This window comes from Bos grunniens, chromosome 11 (assembly GCF_055505025.1).
Source record: "Bos grunniens cultivar Pamir isolate PY7600 chromosome 11, Bosgru_T2T1.0, whole genome shotgun sequence".
Lineage (NCBI taxonomy): Eukaryota > Metazoa > Chordata > Mammalia > Artiodactyla > Bovidae > Bos > Bos grunniens.
The window spans coordinates 103305451-103327837 of NC_141175.1; the positions used below are offsets into that span (position 1 = coordinate 103305451).

The 22387-nt window shown below is 39.7% G+C and overlaps 1 long non-coding RNA gene across 1 annotated transcript; it reads right to left on the reverse strand.

Annotated features, from left to right (window-relative positions):
- Positions 1-7312: 7312 nt before the first annotated feature.
- Positions 7313-9360, reverse strand: LOC147363725 (uncharacterized). Its single transcript, XR_015137396.1, has 3 exons — positions 9231-9360; positions 7711-7761; positions 7313-7481 (listed from the first exon to the last, which is right to left on the reverse strand). It is a non-coding gene; the product is annotated as an uncharacterized LOC147363725 (long non-coding RNA).
- Positions 9361-22387: the final 13027 nt, after the last annotated feature.

Sequence of the window (22387 nt, forward strand, 5' to 3'; positions counted from 1 at the left end):
AGATGTATGGTTTGTAATTATTTCTTGCATACTATTGGCTCTTTTCACCCTCTTGATGGTATCACTTGTAGTACTGGCTTTTAATTGATCAAGTCCAGTTTATCTATTTATTTGCTTTTGTTAGATGTACTTTTTGGTGTTGTATCTAAGAAGATACTGCCTAACCCAAGTCTTGAGTATTGATTCCTATGTTTTCTTCTAAGGGTTTTACAGCTTCAGCTCTGAAGGCTAGTTCTATGTTGTTGTTTGGTTGCTAAGTCATGTCCAGCTCTTCTGCGACCTCATGGACTGTAGCCCACCAGGCTCCTCTGTCCATGGGATTTCCCAGGCAAGGATACTGGAGTGGGTTGCCATTTCCTTCTCCAGTTCTATTATCAAGTTTTTTTGTGTGCAATGTGTGTGTGTATTCTTATGTGTGCACATTTTTATGTGCAGTGTGAAGAATGCATTTAGATTCATTCTTTTGCTTATAGATATTCAGTTGTCTGGGCAACATTTATTATAAAGACCTTTCCCCTTCAAATTGCCTTTGCATCCTGATGAAAATAAGTTAACCATAAATGTGAAGGTTTATTTTTGGCCTCTTCTATTCTGCTGACCTATATGTCTCTCTTTATGCCAGTACCACCCTGTCTCAATTACTAGTCAATTTTGAAACCAGGAAGTTTGAGTCCTACAATTTAGTTGTTCTTTTTTTTAAGACAGCTTTAGTTACTTTAAGTTGCTTTTACTTCCATATGATTTTAGGATCAGTTTTTCAACACCTGCAAGAAAGGGTACCTTTTGATAGGAAATGCATTGAACTCATAGATCACTCTAGCAAATATGGCTATCTTAACAATCTTCTGACCCATGAACATGTGATATGGATACCTTTCTGTTTATTTAAGTCTTCTTTAATTTCTTTTGACAGTGTTTTGCAGTTTTCAGTGCACTCCTTTTGAAAAATTTATTCCAAAGTTTTTTTGTCCAGTTTTATTGAGAAATAATTGATATAATCACTATAAAAGTTTAAGGTGTACAGTGTGATGGTTTGATTTACATATATTACATATATTGTGAAATGATTACCAAAATAGGCTTATTAACATCCCCTCACCTCAGTAAAAAGAAAAAGTATCTCCCTGTGAGAACTCTTGAGATGTACTCTCTTAACAACTTTCCTATAAATCATGTAGGAGTGTCAACTAAGGTCATCATGGTTGTACATTCCATCGTTAGTATTTATCTATCTGGTCCAACATCTGTTGGATCCTCAAAAAAGCAAGAGAGTTCCAGAAAAACATCTACTTCTGCTTCATTGGCTATGCCAAAGCCTTTTACTTTGTGGATCACAACAAACTCTGGAAAATTCTTAAAGAGATGGGAATACCAGACCACCTGACCTACCTCCTGAGAAACCTGTATGCAGGTCAAGAAGTAACAGTTAGGACCGGACATGGGACAATAGACTGTTTCCAAATTGGGAAAGGAGTACGTCAAGGCTGTATATTGTCACCCTGCTTATTTAACTTAAATGCAGAGTACATTATGCGAAATGCTGGGCTGGATGAAGCACAAGCTGGAATCAAGATTGCTGGGAGAACTATCAATAACCTCAGATATGCAGATGACACCACCCTTATGGCAGAAAGCAAAGAAGAACTAAAGAGCCCCTTGATGAAAGTAAAAGAGGAGAGTGAAAAAGTTGGCTTAAAACTCAACATTCAGAAACTAAGATCATGGCATCCGCTCCCATCACTTCATGGTAAATAGATGGGGAAACAATGGAAACAGTGACAGACTTTATTTTTTTTTTTTTTGGCTCCAAAATCACTGCAGATGGTAACTGCAGCCATGAAATTAAAAGACACTTGCTCCTTGGAAGAAAAGCTATGACCAACCTAGACAGCATATTGAAAAGCAGAGACATTACTTTGCCAACAAAGGTTCATATAGTCAAAGCTATGGTTTTTCCGATAGTCATGTATGGATATGAGAGTTGGACTATAAAGAAAGCTGAGCACTGAAGAACTGATGCTTTTAAACTGTGGTGTTAGAGAAGACTCTCGAGAGTCCCATGGACCGCAAGGAGATCAAACTAGTCAGTCCTAAAGAAAATCAGTCCTTAATATTCACTGAAAGGACTGATGCTGAAGCTAAAACTCCAGTACTTTGGCCAACTGATGTGAAGAACTGACTCGTTGGGAAAGACCCTGATGCTGGGAAAGACTGAAGGCAGGAGAAGGGGACGACAAAGGATGAGATGGTTGAATGGCATCACCAATTTGATGGACATAAGTTTGAGTAACCTCTGGGAGTTCGTGATGGACAGGGAAGTCTGGCGTGCTGCAGTCCATGGAGTTGCAAAGAATCAGACACGACTGAGCGGCTGAACTGAACTGAACTAATCTGGTAGCTAGAAGTTTATACCTTTTGATTACCTTTCTTCAAACCCCCCTCCCCCAACCCTAGCCTCTGGTAACTGCAAATCTGACCTCTTTTTTTCTATAAATTTGTTGAGGGTGAGGGTTGGAGGGTTTTTTGTTTGTTTTGATGTTTTTTATGTTCTGCATATAAGTGAGATCATTCAGCATTTGTCTTTCTCCGTCTGACTTATTTCACTTAGCACAGTACCCTCAAGGTCCATTGTCAAAAATGGTAGAATTTGCTTTGTATATACATGCCACACTTATTTATCCATTCATCCATTCATGGACACATAGGTTGTTTCCTTGTCTTGACTATTGCAAATGATGCTGCTATGAACATGGTTCCAATATCTTTTCGAGTTAATGTTTTCATCTGGATATATTCCCAGAAGTAGAATCACTGGATCTTATGGGAGTTCTATTTTTAATGATAAACCTTCAGAATATTTCAAAGTAGATTTGTTTGCTTCTTTTTATAAAAAGGGTATTTTGCTACATCTACTGCTTCCCTGATAGCTCAGTTGGTAAAGAATCTGCCTGCAAAGAAGGAGACCCTAGTTTGATTCGTGGGTTGGGAAGATTTGCTGGAGAAGGGACAGGCCACCCACTCCAGTATTCTTGGGCTTCCCTTGTGGCTTAGCTGCCGCCTGCAACGTGGGAGACCTGGGTCTGATCCCTGGATTGCAAAGATCCCCTGGAGAAGGAAAGACTACCCACTCTGGTATTCTGGCCTGGAGAATTCCATGGACTGTATAGTCCATGGGGTCACAAAGAGTCGGACACAATTGAGCGACTTTCAGTTTCACTAATAAAAATATAGGAATGAGACGATGGTGAGTTTCGGCTCTTGATGAGGAGTGAAAAGTGAAAAGCCTTTGACAAGTACATGCGCTCAGTTCAGTTCAGTCACTCAGTTGTGTCTGACTCTTTGCAACCCCATGGACCGCAGCACGCCAGGCTTCCCTGTCCATCACCAACTCCCGGAGCTTAATCACTCATGTCCATAGAATTGGTGATGCCATCCAACCATCTCATCCTCTGTCATCCCCTTCTCCTGCCTTCAGTCTTTTCCAGCATCAGGGTCTTTTCCAACGAGTCAGTTCTTCACATCAGGTGGCCAAAGTACTGGAGTTCCAGCTTCAGCATCAGTCCTTCCAATTAATATTCAGGACTGATTTCCTTTAGGATTAACTGGTTGGATCTTCTTGCAGTCCAAGGGACTCTCAAGAGTCTTCTTCAACACCACAGTTCAAAAGCATCAGTTCTTCAGCGCTCAGCTTTCCTTATGGTCCAACTCTCACATCCATACATGACTACTGGAAAAACCATAGCTTTGACTATATGGACCTTTGTTGGCAAAGTAATGTCTCTGCTTTTTAATATGCTGTCTAGGTTTGTCATAGCTTTTCTTCCAAGGAGCAAGTGTTAGATGGACACAAAAAGAAAAGAACCCAGATTCATGAATAATAGGAGTTCCTTTCCTTGAGGAGAGCTTATTATTGTTACTTTCTGTTAAGGTGGGCAGAGGTGTGGCAGGGACAGTCAGATAAGGGGCCAGTGAAGCCAATTAAAGAAGTTCTAGAGGCCCCTGATGCATGGGGAAGCTCTCCTTATGAGAAAGGTCAGCTTTTCAGCTGGAAACACTCTTGGTGTCCTTGATCAGCCCCTTCTCTTTCTACAAGTCTATAATTTAATGTTGGGGAGAAACCTATGTCTCTTTTTAAACATTTAGATATAATTGATATATAGCATGTATTAGTTTCAGGTGTGCAATATGATGATTCATTATTTATATACTTTGTGAAATGATTACCACAGTGAGTCTAGTTAACATCCACCACCATACATAATTACTAAAATTTCTTTTCTTATGATCAGAACTTTTAAGATTTAGCCTCTTAGCGACTTTCAAATATGCAGTCCAGTATTATTAACCACAGTCACCATGCTGTACATTACACCCCCATGACTTATTTATTTTCTAACTGAAAGTTTGTCCTCTTTGACCCTGTTCATTTATTTTGCCCACTCCTTCCCTTGCTCCCCACCTCTCGCAACCACCAATCTGTTCTCTTTATCTATGAGCTCTTTTCTGTTTGTTTTAGATTCTACATGTAAGTGAGATCATGCAGTATTTGTCTTTCTCTGATTTATTTCACTTAGCCTAACGCACTCAAGGTCTATCCATATTGTTGCAAATGGCCAGATTTCCTTCTTTTTATGGCTGAATAATATTCCATTTTAGATATATACCACAACATCTTTATCCATTCATCCATCGGTGGACACTTAGGTTGTTTCCATATTTGGCTACTGTAAATAATGCTGGGGGTTCAAGTTAGCATTTTCATCCCTTTGGATAAATACCCAGAAATGGAATTGCTGAGTCATATGCTAATTCTATTCTTAATTTTAGTATCTGCACCAATTTACATTCCCACCAACAGTACACATTCCTTCCCTTTTCTCCACATCCTCTCTAGCACTTATTGCTAGTCTTTTTGATAAAAGTTATTCTAATGGGTATGAGATGATATCCCATTGTAGTTTTCATTTGTATTTGCCTGATAATTAGTGATGTTGAGCATACTTTCATGTACTTGTTGACTATTTGTATGTCTTCTCTGGAAAAAGTGTCTATTCAGATCTGCCCATTTTTTTAATCAGATTTTTTTATTTTTACTGTTAAGTTGTATGGGTTCTTTATGTATTTTTCATACTGACCCCTTGCAGACATGATTTGCAAATATTTTTTCCCATTTGGTAGGTTGCCTTTCCATTTTGTTAATGGTTTCCTTTGCGGTGCAAGAGCTTTCTTTGTTTTAAATTTCTTGTTGCTGTACTTCCAGGAAATTTTACATCTCATACTTACACATTTAAGTGTAAAAAGAAGACCAAATTTCATAAAGCCTCAACAAACAAGAAAATATAAAATATATAAATATTTCACTTTTGCCCCTCAGCAAATTAAGAATTTTTATGTTTATTTTGCTTTTGGAGGTAATCTTAATTATATGCATGGTAACATGAACTGTTACCTATTAGGACAAAATACAGCATCTTGTTTTAGATTTAAGGAAAAATTCTATCTTCTGCTTGCTACCTCTTTATATGTGTTTTGTTGAACTGGACTTGAACCAGTTTTATCTCGGTAGGAAACAGACAGTATAGTAATTATTAAGGCATTTGCATCATCTCTTAGGCTATGGCATCTGATATAATTAAGAGGCCATTTTATAATGTTCTGAATTAGAAGACTTCAGACTCCTCAATAAGACAGAAATCTCTTCTGCTTTCTCAGTTTTCTTAACAGGCTATGGAATGTCAAGGATTGCTATTAAAGAGAGAGTTTCTTTAATGATATTTCCATCAAAGTCAAGGCAATTTGAAGTTAGCCTGGCTCGAGGGAAGCTAATAAACTCCATCTGTGCTTGTCTGTAATTCAGGATGACAGCCTCTGGACTAGTGGTCCCCAACATTTTTGGCACCAGGGACAGGTTTCGTGGAAGACAGTTTTTCTTTGGACCAGAGAGAGGGGTGGCTTCGGGTTAATTCAAGCACGTTACCTTTACAGTGCACTTTATTTCTCTTATTATTACATCAGCTCCACCTCAGATCATCAGGCATCAGATCCCAGAGGTTGGGGACCCCTGCTTCAGACAAGCAGACCTATGCCTTGGCTCACTGCTAATGAGAGTGATGGAGAGAACCAGGGATATGCCTCACGGTCATCTTGTTTTCAAAGGAAAATGTTTTTAATCTGTATTTAAGTGTAAGTCTAATTTGGTATTCACTTTCATATAGTTCTTCCTATTTTTCTTTCATTGTACTGTTGCAACATTTTTCACCAATTCAGACTCAAGTACCAGTGACTCTGATCTAGCAGTGAGAGTGAAGCGAAGTGAGATGTGCAATAAATATTTGCCAAATGAACAAATGAGCGAAACCTATTTTTCACATTCACGAGGGTGCAAGGTTTACCTCAGAACTTCCCTGTAATTCTGAGAGCTCACTGGAATTGCGCTGCAGTGCAGGCAACCTCCACGCGTTTCCCAAACTTCTGCCAAATGGCTGGTAAAGACTCTGCTCAGCTGAGGGATTCTTTTCAACTGCATTTACATTTTTGAAACATGGCCTATTTCTCTCCACCTTTGAAAAATTTCTAGCTAAACAAAACATAGCTTAGGTACATCTATGTAGTTGTTCAGTCGCTAAGTCGTGTCTGACTCTTTGTGATCCTATGGACTATAGCCCACCAGGCTCCTCTGTCCATGGGATTTCCCAGGCAAGAATACTGGAGTGGGTTGCTATTTCCTACTCCAGGGGATCTTCCTTATCCAGGGATTGAACCTGCATCTCCTGCATTGGCAGGTGGATTCTTTACCACTGAGCCACCAGGGAAGCCCATCTAATGTAGTTACTTATTTAATAATTTCCTCAGAAAAAAGCAGACAGTAGGTCTTGGCAGAAGTGAGTGCTGAAGACATATTTGAAGAAGATGGTCACAGACAGGAAACAATTCAGGAACTCTTCCTTAGTAGCTCAGGGTTGTAAGATTCAGTAATCAAGCTAACCCATGATGAAACAAGTCTGTGAGCATTTTCAGGTCTTCTGTGCAGAAGCAGACAGTTCATCCTAGGTTTTGTAGGCACTGATGCAAGGCTTTGATTGCCTCTGTTAGAAAAAAGCTATAAAATGACAACCCACTCCAGTGTCCTTGCCTGGAGAATCCCAGGGACGGGGAGGCCTGGTGGGCTGCCGTCTATGGGGTCACACAGAGTCGGACATGACTGAAGCGACTTAGCAGCAGCAGCAGCAAGAATGCCTTAAAAAAAAACAAAACCTTTAGTAGCTCCACAGACAAGTGAATACTTTTTATAATAAGTAATTGAAAGTTATGGTTTTCTGTATGAACTCACACAAATTTATATAGTATGTGTACACATAAACCCACAGCTTTCAGTTTCCTCTTGCAAGAACTTTCCACGTGTTTCTGTTCTGTGTTTGGGGTTTTTGGCCATGAGGCATCTGGTATCGTAGCTTCCTGACCAGGAGTCGAATCTGCAGCACCTGCATTGGAAGGCAAAACTTTAACCCCTGGACCATCAGGGAAGTCCCCTTCCATATGGTAAAAAGTTCTAAGCTGTGTTATGGTTAGTATTTTACATTTGGTCCACATACAAGAAAAAAGATTTTTTTCTTCCAGTTCTGTACCTTGATTGAATTATGGTGACTGCTATAACTGATCTTTCATTTGATTATTGCACCCCCCCAGCATCTTTCAAATCCCCCTACTTACCTACACACCTCAGTCATTTGTGAAGTTGAATTGTTCCGAAACAAGGGCTTTCTGCAAGTAGATCAAAGATAAATGACTTCAGGTTTCACCAAGCTCCCATCTGGCAGTAGGTTAGCCTTCAAAGGTTTTGAAATAAACACCTTCACTGGGGCAAGTGGTTCATTCATACATGAAGCAAAAGAACAGTATCTCCCTTTGTAGCCGTGAATGGAAGATTTATGCAGGTTAGTTCTGATGAGAATGAATAGGAATCGCCTATTTGAGGAGTTGCCACATGAGCAGAACCAAACAGGGAAGACTGTCATCTCTCTGGGTGCTTCTCTGTGCTATTCTCTTTGTTGCTTATTGTTTCAGAACTCTCTGGGTAAAATGGAGCAGACATCTCTGGATTCTACCATGAGAAGTAGGACTTTTTCCTTTTCTGGCAAACAATGTCTTTGTGACCATGCTCTTATAGGATCATAAATCTAGTATCTGATGATGTCAGGTATACTTAGGCTAGAAACTGTCACCTATAGCAGGGGTCACCAACCTCCAGGATCTAATGCCTGATGATCTGAGGTGGAGCTGATTAATAATAATAGAAATGAAATGCACAAGAAATGTAATGCACTTGAATCATCCCAAAACTATCCCCCGACCAACACCCCCACCCCGGTCCATGGGAAAATTGTCTTCCATGAAACTGGTACTTAGTGCAAAAAGGGTTGCAGACTGCTGAATAGGGATGAGGGAAGAAGTATTTGATTCCAATTTTCTGTATTTCATTATTAGAAAACTCTAAATTAAAATCTTAGCAATACTTCATAGAGTGCATTTTTGGCTATAAAATATAACCGTATAGAAAAGAACAATGAAAAAATACCCATAAAGTCACTGCCTGGCTGGGTCAAGATCCAGGGTGCATCAGCATCTTGGCAGTTTCTATGACGCCCTATCCCAGTTGCTCTTCCTTTCTCACCAAATACCCGGGTTCCTGATGTCTAAGACTCCTGGTTTAGTATAGCATATTTGGAGACTTGTATAAATGGAATCCTAGTGTAAGGCAATGGCACCCCACTCCAGTACTCTTGCCTGGAAAATCCCATGGACGGAGGAGCCTGGGAAGCTGCAGTCCATGGAGTATGAACGAGTCGGACACGACTGAGCGACTTCACTTTCACTTTTCATTTTCATGCATTGAAGAAGGAAATGGCAACCCACTCCAGTGTTCTTGCCTGGAGAATCCCAGGGACAAGGGACCTGGTGGGCTACCATCTATGAGGTCGCACAGAGTCGGACACGACTGAAGCGACTTAGCAGCAGCAGCAATGTATGTATTATTTCCTTTTCTTCACTCAGTATTTTGTTTCTGAAATTTACTTAAGTTGTTAAACATAGTAATAGTTTCCATTTTTCATTTTCTTTGTTGTGTATTATTCCATTGTACAAATATAACACAATTTATTTATGCATTCTCTGGTAGAGATATATGGATTGCTTCCTGATTGGGGCTCTTAAGAATGATGCTGGGGACTAACCTGGTGGTCCAATCGTTCATACTTCGCCTTCCAATGCAGGGGGTATGGTTCGATCGCTGGTCAGGGAACTAAGATCCCACATACCTTAAGGCCAAAAAACCAAAACATAAAGCAGAAGCAATATTGTAACAAATTCAATAAAAGGCTTTAACAATAGTCCACATCCAAAATCTTAGATATGGCACATATATACAATGGAATATTACTCAGCCATTAAAAAGAATGAAATAATGCCTTTTGCAGCAAGATGAATAGTCACAGAGAGTGTCATACTGAGTGAAGTAAGTTAGACAGAGAAGGAGAAATACCGTATGACATCCCTTATATGCAGAATCTAGAAAGAAATTATGCAAATGAAGTTATTTACAAGACAGAAACAGATTCATAGACTTAGAAAGTGAACTTACAGTTGCCTGAGGGGAAGGGATAGTTAGGGAGTTTGGGATGGTCATGTACATACTCCTGTATTTAAAATGGATAAACAAGGACCTACTTGGAACTCTGCTTAGTTATTTGGCAGCCTGGATGGGAGGGGAGTTTGGGGGAGAATGGATCCATGAATATGTATAGCTGAGTCCCTTTGCTGTTCCCCTGAAACTGTCATGACATTGTTAATTGGATATATCCTAGTACTAAATTAAAAGTTCAAAAAAATAGCAATACAAAACAAAAAATATATATTAGAATAAAAAAGAATGCTGCTATGTGAACAGGTATGTACCTGTCTTTTGGTGCACATATGATACATTTAGAAGTGGAATTACTGGGTTAAAGAGTATGAGTATGTTCATCTTAGTAAATAATGCCAAACTTATTCAAGATAATCGCACTAATTTACACACCCACCAACAGACCAAGGGAATTCACAGTGCTCCACAGGCTTGGTAGTATCCATCTTTTTATTTTTTGTCATGGTGGTGGGTGTAAAGGGCTCCCCAGGTGGCGCTAGTGGTAAAAAACACGCCTGCCAATGCAGGAGACTAAGACTCAGGTTCGATCCCTGGGTCAGGAAGATCCCCTGGAGGAGGGCATGGCAACCCACTCCAGTATTCTTGCCTGGAGAATCCAATGGACAGAGGAGCCTGGTGGGTTACAGTACATGGAGTCACAAAGGAGTCAGACAAGACTGAAGCAACTTAGCAGCAACGGCAGTGGGTATAAAATGGTATCTCACTGTGGCTGTGATTCACAATTCCCTAGTGACTTAATGTGGTTGAACCCCTTTTCAGATGCTTATACCCAACTGGCTTAGGTAGTTGTGAAGTTCCTAATCAGTCTTTTACTTATTTTTCTGTTGGGTTTTCTATCTTATTAATTTACAGTTCTATGTATATTCTGGAAACAAGCCCATATATGTGTTGCAAATAACCTTCCACTAAGGCTTGGTTTTTCACTCACTTAATGGAGAAGGCAATGGCACCCCACTCCAGTACTCTTGCCTGGAAAATCCCATGGACGGAGGAGCCTGGTAGGCTGCAGTCCTTGGTGTCGCTAAGAGTCGGGACGACTGAGAGACTTCATTTTCACTTTTCACTTTCATGCATTGGAGAAGGAAATGGCAACCCACTCCAGTATTCTTGCCTGGAGAATCCCAGGGACAGAGGAGCCTAGTGGGCTGCCATCTATGGGGTCGCACAGAGTCGGACACGACTGAAGTGACTTAGCAGCAATGGTGTCTTTTAATAAACTTTAAAAAATTTTAATAATGTCCAACTTATCAATAATTTCCTCTATAGATATGCATTTTTTTCTGGCCTATTTAAGAAAATTTTGCCTACCTTAAGGTTATACTGGTGTTTAATATTTTCATCTATAAACATTATTTTCTTGTTAGTTTTAGATATCTGGAATTGATTTTTATGTAGAATTGAGGTGTAAGTATTGAGATTTTTTAAAACTTCATATAGATGTCCAATTAGCTCAGCACTGTGTGTTGAAAAGACTGTCTTCCATTACCACCTCGTCCTCTTAAGCGCTTCAACATGTGTGTCTCTGTTTTGGGCTCTCTATACGATTCCAAGGGTCTGTTTTTCTACCTGGCAAACATCTCATCTTTATTATTATTGTATCTTTACAAAAAAAAGCCCTGCTACCCACTAGAGCAGGTCCTGTCATATTATTGTTCTTCTTCAAAAGTATCTTGACTTTTACTTTCACATTTCCGTATAATTTAAAATAATTTCGTGACATTCCATATAAAATATGATTTTTAACCTACTACATCAAATTATGGATGCATTTGGGAGAATAGACATCTTTCTAATACTGAGTCTTCTAGTCCATGAACATATGTTCTTCTATTTATTTATTTTCTTGGTAATATTTCATAGTTTTCTGTGTTAAGAGGTTGATACACTAATTTTTAAGTATTTTTCACTAAGAATTTGAATTTTTTGATGCTTTTATACATGAGTATGTGTCATTTTAAATGTTTAATTTTTAAATTCTTGCTGACATACAAAATTCATTTGGATTTTGCATTTTGACCTTGTACTATGTTTAGCAACCTTGCTAAAAATCACTTACTCATTCTGATAATTTAGTGGTAAATTCTTTAGAACTTCATATATATTCAATCATATCATCTGTGGAAAAAAATTTTATTCTGTCACAATTCTTATACATTTAATTTTTCCTGATCGAGTACATTAGCTCAGACCACCTATATGAAGCTGAATAGAAGTGATGACAATGGATATCTTTGTCTTTATAATCACAAAGGAAAATTTTTCAGCATTTCACCATTAAGCATGATACTTTCTGTGGGTTAATTAGTCCTTTTCTATTCTTCAAAGATACTGTTTATCAGATTAACAAAGTTAACTGCAGTTCCTAATTTAAGAGATTTAATCCTTGAATGGATGTTGAAATCTATCAAATGTTTTTCTGCATCTGTAAAAATATTTTGATTATCATATCACTTTCTCCTTTATTATGTTGAGTTTCAGAAGTTAAATTTAAATGTGTAGTCAACTTGGTTTTCACATGGAACCTTTTTATATACAGCTAGATTCGATTTGTTAATATTTAATTTGATAAAACTGAATGAAGTTGAGTTGTGTAAAATTTCATCCTTATAATGGCCTTGTCAGATTTTGGTTTTAAGATTAAGCCAGACTCAAAGAATAAATTAGGAACTTTCAGGAAGAGATCAGAGTGAAGTGATTTCTTCCTTAACCGTTCAGTAGAATTACATTGGTGAAGCCATCTGAGCCTGTAGTTTCCATTGTGAGAAGGTTTTCAATTACAAATTCATCTTTAATAGTAATAGGACTCTTCAGATATCATTCTTCTTAAGTTGGTGTTAGGTATTTGAATTCCTTTAACAGGTATTTGACCATTTAATTTAGACACGTTTTTAGACATAAACTTGTTCATGTGTGCATTTGTGTGCTCAGTTGCTCAGTCATGTCTGATTTTGCGACCCCATGGACTGTAGCTCGGCAGGCTTCTCTCCCGTGGGATTTTCCAGGCTGGAACACTGGAATGGGTTGCCAATTCCTCCTCCAGGGGATCTTCCCCACCCAGGGATCAAATCCACATCTCTTGTGTCTCCTACATTGGCAGGTGGATTCTTTACTACTGCTCCACCTGGGAAGCCCACTATTGTTCATAAAATCCTGTAATTATCTCTTTAATATAACAGGATCTACATATCCCCTTTTAAATTCCTAATATTGACTATTTTTGCCTTCTGTCATTTTTTTTCAGTGTCACCAGGAATATATCAGTTTTATTAATCTTTTCAAAGAATCAAGTTTTAGCTTTGTAAATCCTTTCTACTGTGTTTTTTGTTTTCTATTTCATTAATTTCTCTTTTTTTCTATTTTCCATTTTCAGTATCATTTGCTAATATTCTGCCTAGATTTTTGAGGAGGGATGCTGAAATCAGGTTTTCAGTCTTTCTTCTTTTCTAACGTAAGTGTTTTGGACAAGTAATACTTTTCCACTAAGGTGAATCTTATATGTTTCAATGTCATATTTTCATTAATGACTGGTTAAAAATAATTTCTAACTTCTACTGTGATTCCACTTTGACCCATGGATTATTTTATTTCTTAATTACCAAAGATCTAGAGGTTTTTTTTTTATTATACCCATTCTTTTTATTTTAAAAATTGTTTAGTTTTGGGTGTTCGTTGCTGGGTCTTTGTTGCTGTGGGTGGACTTTCCCTAGTTGCAGCAAGCAGGGGCTTCTCTCTGGCTGAGTTGTGTGGGCTGCTCATTGTGGTGGCTTCTCTTGTTGCAGAGCACAGACTCTAGGCACGTGGGCTTCAGTAGTTGTGTCTTGCAAGCTCCAGAGCTTGGGCTTCAGTAGTTGCGTTGATGGGCCCTGTTGTACGGGCTTAGTTGCGTGGCAGGTGGGATCTTCCCGGACTAGTGTTGAAACCATGTGCCCGCCAGCCAGGTTCTTAACCACTGCACCAACAGGGAAGTCCCTATCATACCCATTCTTGTGCATGTGTAGTGGCTTTGATTTGCATTTCCCCAGTGAATAATCATGTTGAACATCTTTTAATATATTTATTAGCCATTCATATAAAGAAATGACTTTAAATCTTGTGCCCACTTTTAATGGGGTTATTTTTTAAGGTAGCGAGTTATGAGTTCTTTTAATATTCTGCATGTAAATCTTTTATCAAATATATAATTTGCAAATATTTTGGTTGCTTTTCTATTTTTCTAAATTAATTTATTGGGATTCTAATGTCAGTTTACTGAACAGAGGTTCTGGTGATGTCTATGATATGTTACGGAGAAGGCAATGGCACCCCACTCCAGTACTCTTGCCTGGAAAATCCCACGTATGGAGGAGCCTGGTAGGCTCCAGTCCATGAGGTCGCTAAGAGTCAGGCACGACTGAGCGACTTCACTTTCACTTTTCACTTTCATGCATTGGAGAAGGAAATGGCAACCCACTCCAATATTCTTGCCTGGAGAATCCCAGGGACAGAGGAGCCTAGTGGGCTGCCGTCTGTGGGGTCGCACAGAGTCGGACACGACTGAAGTGACTTAGCAGCAGCAGCATGGTATGTTATGAAATTCTGAGATGAAGAGGTAGTTTTGGAAGCAAAATTCAGTGGTCCTGCTGCTTAGTGGCCAATACTTCCTCAAGATCATTTTATGCAATATTTATGTAATGTTTTGTATCCAGGAACTAAATAAGCCTGCTTTATATGCATTCATATAGTTCTATTAAAACATATCTGCTACAGTGGTTTCTGTACAATATGGTACAAAGAGTAAAACATAGTTTTAAATATTTTTTACATATTTACTTTTAAGTTAAATTTACTTAAAAGTAATATTTATCACTTTTTACTTTGTTGATGGTGTACTTTGAAACATGGAAGTTTATAATTTGTGATGAATTCCAACTTCTCTTTTATCACTTGTGACTTCTGGTGTCATATATAAGAGATCAGTTCGTAAATTAAGGTCACCAAGATTTAACTGTGTGTTTTCTGCTAAGAGTTTTACAGTTTTAGTCTTACATTATGTCTATGATTCATGCGAGGTAATTTTTGTGTATGATATGAGGAAGAATCTAAATCCATTCTTTGGCATATGAATACCCAGTTGTTCAGCAACATGTGTTGAAAAGACTATTCTTTTCTCATTGAATCATCTTAGCATTGTTGTCAAAAATAAATTAACCATGAGTGTTTATTTCTGTACTGTCAGTTCTGTTCCCTCAATGTATATGCCTGTCCATTGCCAGCACCACACTGTCTTGACTTCTGTAGTTTTGTAGAAATTCAGAATTAACTTTAAAAAACTGAGCTATGAAGTCACCTGGGTTGACATAAACTTCACAGCTTTGAAATGTCTTTGGAGCATGGACTCCTGGATGTGTTTCTTGTGCATATCATGGCTCAGCAGAGCATCTTCTGAGAGGTTCACGGGGGCTCATGACTGACCTTCTTTGCGAGTTTTCTCTCCGTCATAGTCTGTTTGTGATGAGTGAGCAGAAATGTGTTAGTTTAGTGAAGTCTGCTCCCAGGTCACAAGGGAAGACAAGCCACGGGAGAACGCACCCCTTGTACCGCTTTGTATGGGGCTTCCCAGGAGGCTGTAGTGGTGAAGAACCCGCCTGCCAATGCAGGAGACGCAAGAGATGCAGTTTCCATCCCTGGGTCAGGAAGGTCCCCTGGAATAGGTAATGGCAACCCACTCCAGTATTCTTGCCTGGAGAATCCCATGGATAGAGGAGCCTTGTGGGCTACAGTCCATGAGGTCGAAAAGAGTCAGACATGACTGAAGCAGGCATAGAAGCAACATGGATCAAACCATAGGCACCTAGATAAAAAAATACAGTCAATAGGACTTTCCTGGCGGTCCAGTGGTTAAAACTCTGCTCCCAATGCAGGGGGCACAGGTTCAATCCCTGCTCAGGGAACTAAGGTCCCACATGCTGCACGGTGCAGCCTAAAAAAAACAAAAAACAAGTAAAATACAATCAATAGAACTTTGAAATATATATGAAATAAATCAGATTCAAGACATGCAGAATAGCAGGAGATCATAGAGCTGGCAGTGAAATGATGAGCAGCTGCCTGGAGAGTTATCATGTCAGAAAGAGGCCCTACCATTCTTTGAAGAAAGTCGTCAGATCCACTAAGGCCTTGCAAGCCCATACATCATTCCCACTTTCCTCTTTTTCCATGGAAACAACGAAGAAATTAGTCCTCATCCTATTTTCATTCCAGACACTATTTTTAGTGTTACCATTTGCTATAGAAACACTCCCTTCATTCTTTCACCTGAATGTCATCATTTCACTGACAGAGCCACAGAAGAGCTGCTCTGGCAGTTAGAAGAGGGTTGCCTTATGAACATGTTTTTGTTCTAACTCAAGCAAAAATAAGGAGCTGCCCAAACAGTGACAGTTAGAAAATCTGTCTGTAATTAAAAAACAAACAAAAAACCTCTATGGTGGATGAACCTAGAGCCTGTTGTACAGAGTGATGTAAGTCAGAAAGAGAAAAGCAAATACCGTATATGAATGCGTATATGTGCAATCTAGAAGAATGGTACTGATGAACCTATCTGCAGGACAGGAATAGAGACGCAGACAGATAGGACAGACTTGTGGACACAGCAGGGGAGTGGGAGGGCGGGAGGACCTGAGAGGGGAGCACTGGCATATCTACACTACCACATGTGAAACAGAGAGCCAGTGGGATGCTGCTGTATAACACAGGGAGCTCAGCTCGGTTCTCTGTAACACCCTCAAGGGGTGGGAGGGAGGTTCAGAAGGGAGGAGATATATGTGTACTTAAGGCTGATTGGAGTTGTTGTATGGCAGAAACCAACACAACATTTAAAGCAATTATCCTCCAGTTATAAATTTTTAAAAATATGTAAAAAACCTCCTTTACATATTTATTTATATTTTATTTATATTTACAATCTGTCAAATGAATAAGATGCTGCTGTCAAAGAGTAAGCTCCTATTAAATGAACAGGAGTGTCTCTCATTTGTCCTACCAAGAAGATGAGCTCTCTGTCAAGTTTTGCTGGTGATTTCCAGAGATTCAGGAGGCTACAGAATCAGCAGAGGTAAGCAGGTGTTGTTAACACACCTGCCTTTAGCAAAGCCCAGCCATCGGCATGTAACCTTGGGCTGTTCTCGTCCCCTACAACATGAGGTTGAAGAGTCTGATCACTGAGATCCTGGACAGATCTCATCTTCCAAACTGGAATTCCAGTCACGTAGCACATCGTGCTGGGGAGGCAAGACCAGCCCCAGGGAAGCTTCATCTAAATGAAAGTCGTGAACTGCATTGGGTACTCAGAAACACAGCAGTGTGTTCATTGGCAGGAACGAGCGCTCTTATTCAGTGCCTTGCATTTATACTCCCACATTTGTTCTCCTTGCTTCTAAATTAGTCAGTGTAAAGACTTTTAAAAGATTAGCTGGTTGAAAGCCACATTTGCAAAAGGAGCTATGTGGGCCAGCACATAAATCAGATACATGCTTATTTTATTTCTCTAGGATAAAACCAAAAGAAAAGTAGTGGTTTAGAATTTTTCTTTCTAAGAGTAATTAAAGTTCTCATTTTTCTTATGGAAAATATCATTCTATATAAACACAGCATCAGCACCATGAGGGGTTCCAAAATAATCTTCCAGATTCATCCCCAGTCCAGAAAGCTGATATCTTTGGATAAGAAATTCTTCTGGGGTTAGAGTAAGGGTTAAGTATGAAAGTGCAGAATTTCATGGAAAATAACATAACTACTGATAAAAAACCAACAAAACTGATTTTTAGAAGCTGTTACAGGAGAACACACTTTAAAAAAAGGGGGAGAATAATTTTAAAATAAATCTTATCACATTGGGGTGAAATAAAATGGAAAGCATTTTTGAGTTATCAGAAGATACTGTTGTGGACATTACTGAAAGGTCTATAAATTGCTGTCTGTGTATGCTTAGTTGCTCAGTCGTGTCTGACTCTGTGACCCCATGGACTGTAACCCACCAGGCTCCTCTGTCCATAGGGTTTCTCAGGCAAGAATACTGGAGTGGGTTGCTGTTTCCTTCTCCAATAAATTGCTGATGGTATTCAAATGACTGCCCAAGGCTTCAAAATTTCAGATTGTCAGTGTTCCACATTTGCCGCCCCCCCACAAAAGTGCATGGAAGAGCCTTAGTTAAGAGTCTGAATCCTAGTTTGAATGATAACCTCCATGTAAAATATAAAGCTTGGAACTTCCCTGGTGGGCCAGTGTTAAGACTCCACACTCCCAGTGCAAGGTGCTTAGGTTCAATCCCTGGTCGGACACTAGATCCCAATTTTAAAATTTTAAAAATATTAAGCTTATGCAACTAGGACTCAGTCAATGAAAGTCTAATGGGACCTCTTCTCTAGGCTGTGCCAGTGAGTAGGCATGGAGAAATAGACTTCCCAGCAAAAAGACAAGGGGATTCTAAAAAAATTGAGTATTAGTATCCTATTGTTGTAGTAACAGATTGCCACAAACTTAGAGGTTTAAACAACACAGTTCAATGACTTTACAGGCCTGGAGGGCCTTACAGGTCTGAAATCTGCTGTTTGTCTCATTAAGCTAAAAATTAAAGGGGTCTGAAGGATTCTATTCCTTCTGAATCCATGAGGGGAGAATCCACTTCCTTGCCTTTTCCTTGAGCTTCTAGAGTCCACCTTTCATGGCTGTGGCCCCTCCCTCCACCTTCAAGGTCAGCGCTATTGAGCTGAGACCATCTCAGGCTCCATGTCTCTGGTCTTCACTGCCTCCCTCCTTCCTTTTATTACCCTTGTGATGATACTGGGCCCACCCAGATCATCCAGGAAAATCTCCCTATGTTGAGGTCAGCTTCTTAGCAGACTTACTTCTATGCCTGGTAACTTTAATTTTCTATGGAATAAAGAAGCAGAGCCATATGTTTGGAAGAGCGTGATGGGTGGTGCATGAGAGCGGTAAGAGCTATTGCTCTGAAGAACAGGAGAAGCTGCTGCCCAGGGATGAATGGAAGTACTGTTCAGTTGTGTCATTCAGACCCTACAGCCTCAGAAGCCTTCACACCCTGTGACTCAGTAGTGCCTTCGATCTATTCACAGCCACAGACCCAGGAACTCCTCTCTGGATCTCTCCTAAAGATATAAATGCAGACAAATTATGGACACACAGACAGATTATGGACAAGGCATTTGTCAGATAATTTTGTATTATGCTTTCAAACTGGAAAACATGCAATAGAGAGATAGTAAGATAAAGGATGACGTATCTATCTAATGGAGAGCAGTCAGTTATTAAAAAGTAAATTTATGAACACTTGGTGACCACATGGGAAGATACTTATGTTATGATGTAGCTGAAAAAATGAAGACACAAAATTGTGTATTTGGCTTAATCTCAACGAGGCAGGAGACATCTGAGTCTGCAGGCTAACCCTAGTGTCTTTATATAAAAGGAAAATTGGAAGGAAAAACAATAAAATGCCAACAGCATTTTCAATATAAGAATTGAATTTCAAGATAAGACTCATATCTAGAATATATAAAGAATTCCTACTGCTATGTAAGTAAAAGATAGTCCAATAGAGGAGCCAAAGACTTGAATAAGCACTTCAGAAATAGGATATCAAAACAGCCAATGAAAAGATGCTCGTCATTAGTTATTAGAGCAATGAAAATTAAAACCACAATGAGATACCACTATAACACTGGAATGACTAAAAGAGATTGACAATACCATATATGCAAGGATGTGGAGAAACTGAAACTTGTGTGTTTATCACGGTCATGTGAAATGGTCCAACCACTCCAGGAAAATGTTTGGTAGTATGTACTCAAGTTGAACGTACATATGTCTTATGATCCAGGATTCCACTCTTGGATAATAACCAGCAAAACTGAGTGCTTATGCCCACCAAAACATATATGAGAATGTTAATAGCAGATGCATTATAACATACCAAGCTTGAAAACAATCCAAATGCCTAAGAAGAGTAGAATGGGTAAGTTGTGGTATACCCAAATAGTGGAGTACTATGCAGCAATGCAAAAGGAATGAGCTGATACAACATGGATGAATCTCACAGACATCATGTTGAATAACAGAAGTCAGATACAAAAGAAGACATACTGTATCAGTCTACATATACCTATTCCTGAGCCTTAACACCACAGGTCACTAATCTGTGGTAATAGAACGTGGAATAGTGGTTAGCTTAGGTGAGTACACTGACTGCAGAAGGGTACAAGAAAGCGTCCCAGGGTGCTAAGAATATTCTAGATCTTGATGTGGATGATGGTTGCATGAGAGAAATGATATGTAACTGAGAATTCAAGCTAAATACAGAGATGTATGTCCTTTAGGTCAGTTATACATGAGAAAATAAAAACAAGTCCAGATCCTGCAAACAACAGCAGCAAAAACCACTGGCAAGAGTTAGCCCACCCTGAGACTGTATACGTGAACCGTGAACTTCCAGATGTTCAAGCTGGTTTTAGAAAATGCAGAGGAACCAGAGATCAAATTGCCAACATCCGCTAGATCATGGAAAAAGCAAGAGAGTTCCAGAAAAGCATTTATTTCTGCTTTATTGACTATGCCAAAGCCTTTGTGTGGATCACAATAAACTGTGGAAAATTCAGAAACAGATGGGAATACCAGACCACCTGACCTGCCTCTTGAGAAACCTATATCAGGTCAGGAAGCAACAGTTAGAACTGGACATGGAACAACAGACTGGTTCCAAATAGGAAAAGGAGTACGCCAAGGCTGTATATCGTCACCCTGCTTATTTAACTTCTATGCAGAGGACATCATGAGAATCACTGGGCTGGAAGAAGCACAAGCCGGAATCAAGATTGCTGGGAGAAATATCAATAACCTCAGATATGCAGATGACACCACCCTTATGGCAGAAAGTGAAGAGGAACTAAAAAGCCTCTTGATGAAAGTGAAAGTGGAGAGTGAAAAAGTTGGCTTAAAGCTCAACATTCAGAAAACGAAGATCATGGCATCTGCTCCCATCACTTCATGGCAAATAGATGGGGAAACAGTGGAAACAGTGTCAGACTTTATTTTGGGGGGCTCCAAAATCAGTGCAGATGGTGACTGCAGCCATGAAATTAAAAGACGCTTACTCCTTGGAAGGAAAGTTATGACCAACCTAGGTAGCATAAAAAGCAGAGACATTACTTCACCAACAAAGGTCCATCTAGTCAAGGCTGTGGTTTTTCCAGTGGTCATGTATGGATGTGAGAGTTGGGCTGTGAAGAAAGCTGAGCACTGAAGAATTGATGCTTTTGAACTATGGTGTTGGAGAAGACTCTTGAAAGTTCCTTGGACTGCAAGGAGATCCAACCAGTCCATCCTAAAGGAGATCAGTCCTGGGTGTTCATTGGAAAGACTGATGCTGAAGCTGAAACTCTAATACTTTGGCCACCTCATGTGAAGAGTTGACTCATTGGAAAAGACCCTGATGCTGGGAGGGATTGAGGGCAGGAGGAGAAGGGGATGACAGAGGATGAGATAGCTGGATGGCATCACTGACTCGATGGACATGAGTTTGAGTGAACTCAGGGAGTTGGTAATGGACAGGGAGGCCTGGCGTGCTGTGATTCATGGGGTCACAAAGAGTCAGACACGACTGAGTGACTGAACTGAACTGAACTGAGACTGTAAGATTTTATGAAACTTGTCATCCATGATAAATTTCTAGCAGAAGTGTAACCTCCCAGCTCCAGCTAATGCTAAGCCAGAATTATCAAATATCCCTGCGTCACTAAACCTGAAATACCTTCCTACAGATCAATGAACTGCCCAAAAGGATAAATATTATCTACATTAGGCAAAAAACATTCCATCTGGGAAAAAATCAGAATTCCCTGAACTTGTTCTGAACATAAGCCCACTTGGTCTCTTAACGTGACATCTAATTTACAAAATAAAATGTTTTGTACATTTATGAAAAAACATTCTGAACCACTGAAATAAAGGTATGATTTCAAGACAGAGCCTTTTGACTCTTGTATTGGTCTTGAAAATTGTTAATCACTAGTTAGAGCGAAAATGCACAAATGCATGAAGCTGCTTGACTGTGTGGACAAAAACGTACCCAACTGGGTGTGTGGTGGCCGATGATGCCATGTGAGCAGGAAGGAGGACAGTGAGGCAGTTCAATTCCACTTCTGTCATCAAGGCCCACCCAGGCAACGGGCTTGTTGTCATGAGAAAGTTGACATCTTTTTTGGTTAGATGGCTCCCGGCTGGTCCTTGACTCCAATCCTCATCCGGCCCGATGGGGGTGGGGGGTCTGTATTTTGAAACCCAAGGGGAAACAGGCAGAACAAGTGTCTTATGAAGACCCCAGAGCAGAAGCCTGGGGTGAAGCCGTTTCCTGCAGAAGAGTCTCTCGGTACCATCCTGGGCTACTGAGCCTGGCGCCTCTGGCAGACCCCCTTCTCCATCCCACCAGTGACAGCCCTCTGGTCTGTGATTATTCAGTAGAGAGCAGACTAGACTTAAATAATCTTTCTTTCTGAGATTCCAAAAGGTGCTTCTTCCTGAGAGTGGAGAAGGGTGAATGTCCTTTCTTTTTAAAGCATTTTCAGTTTGCAGCATTAGGTACCATTGGTAGAAAGGTGGGCTTCCCAGAAGGCGCACTGGTAAAGAATCCTCCTG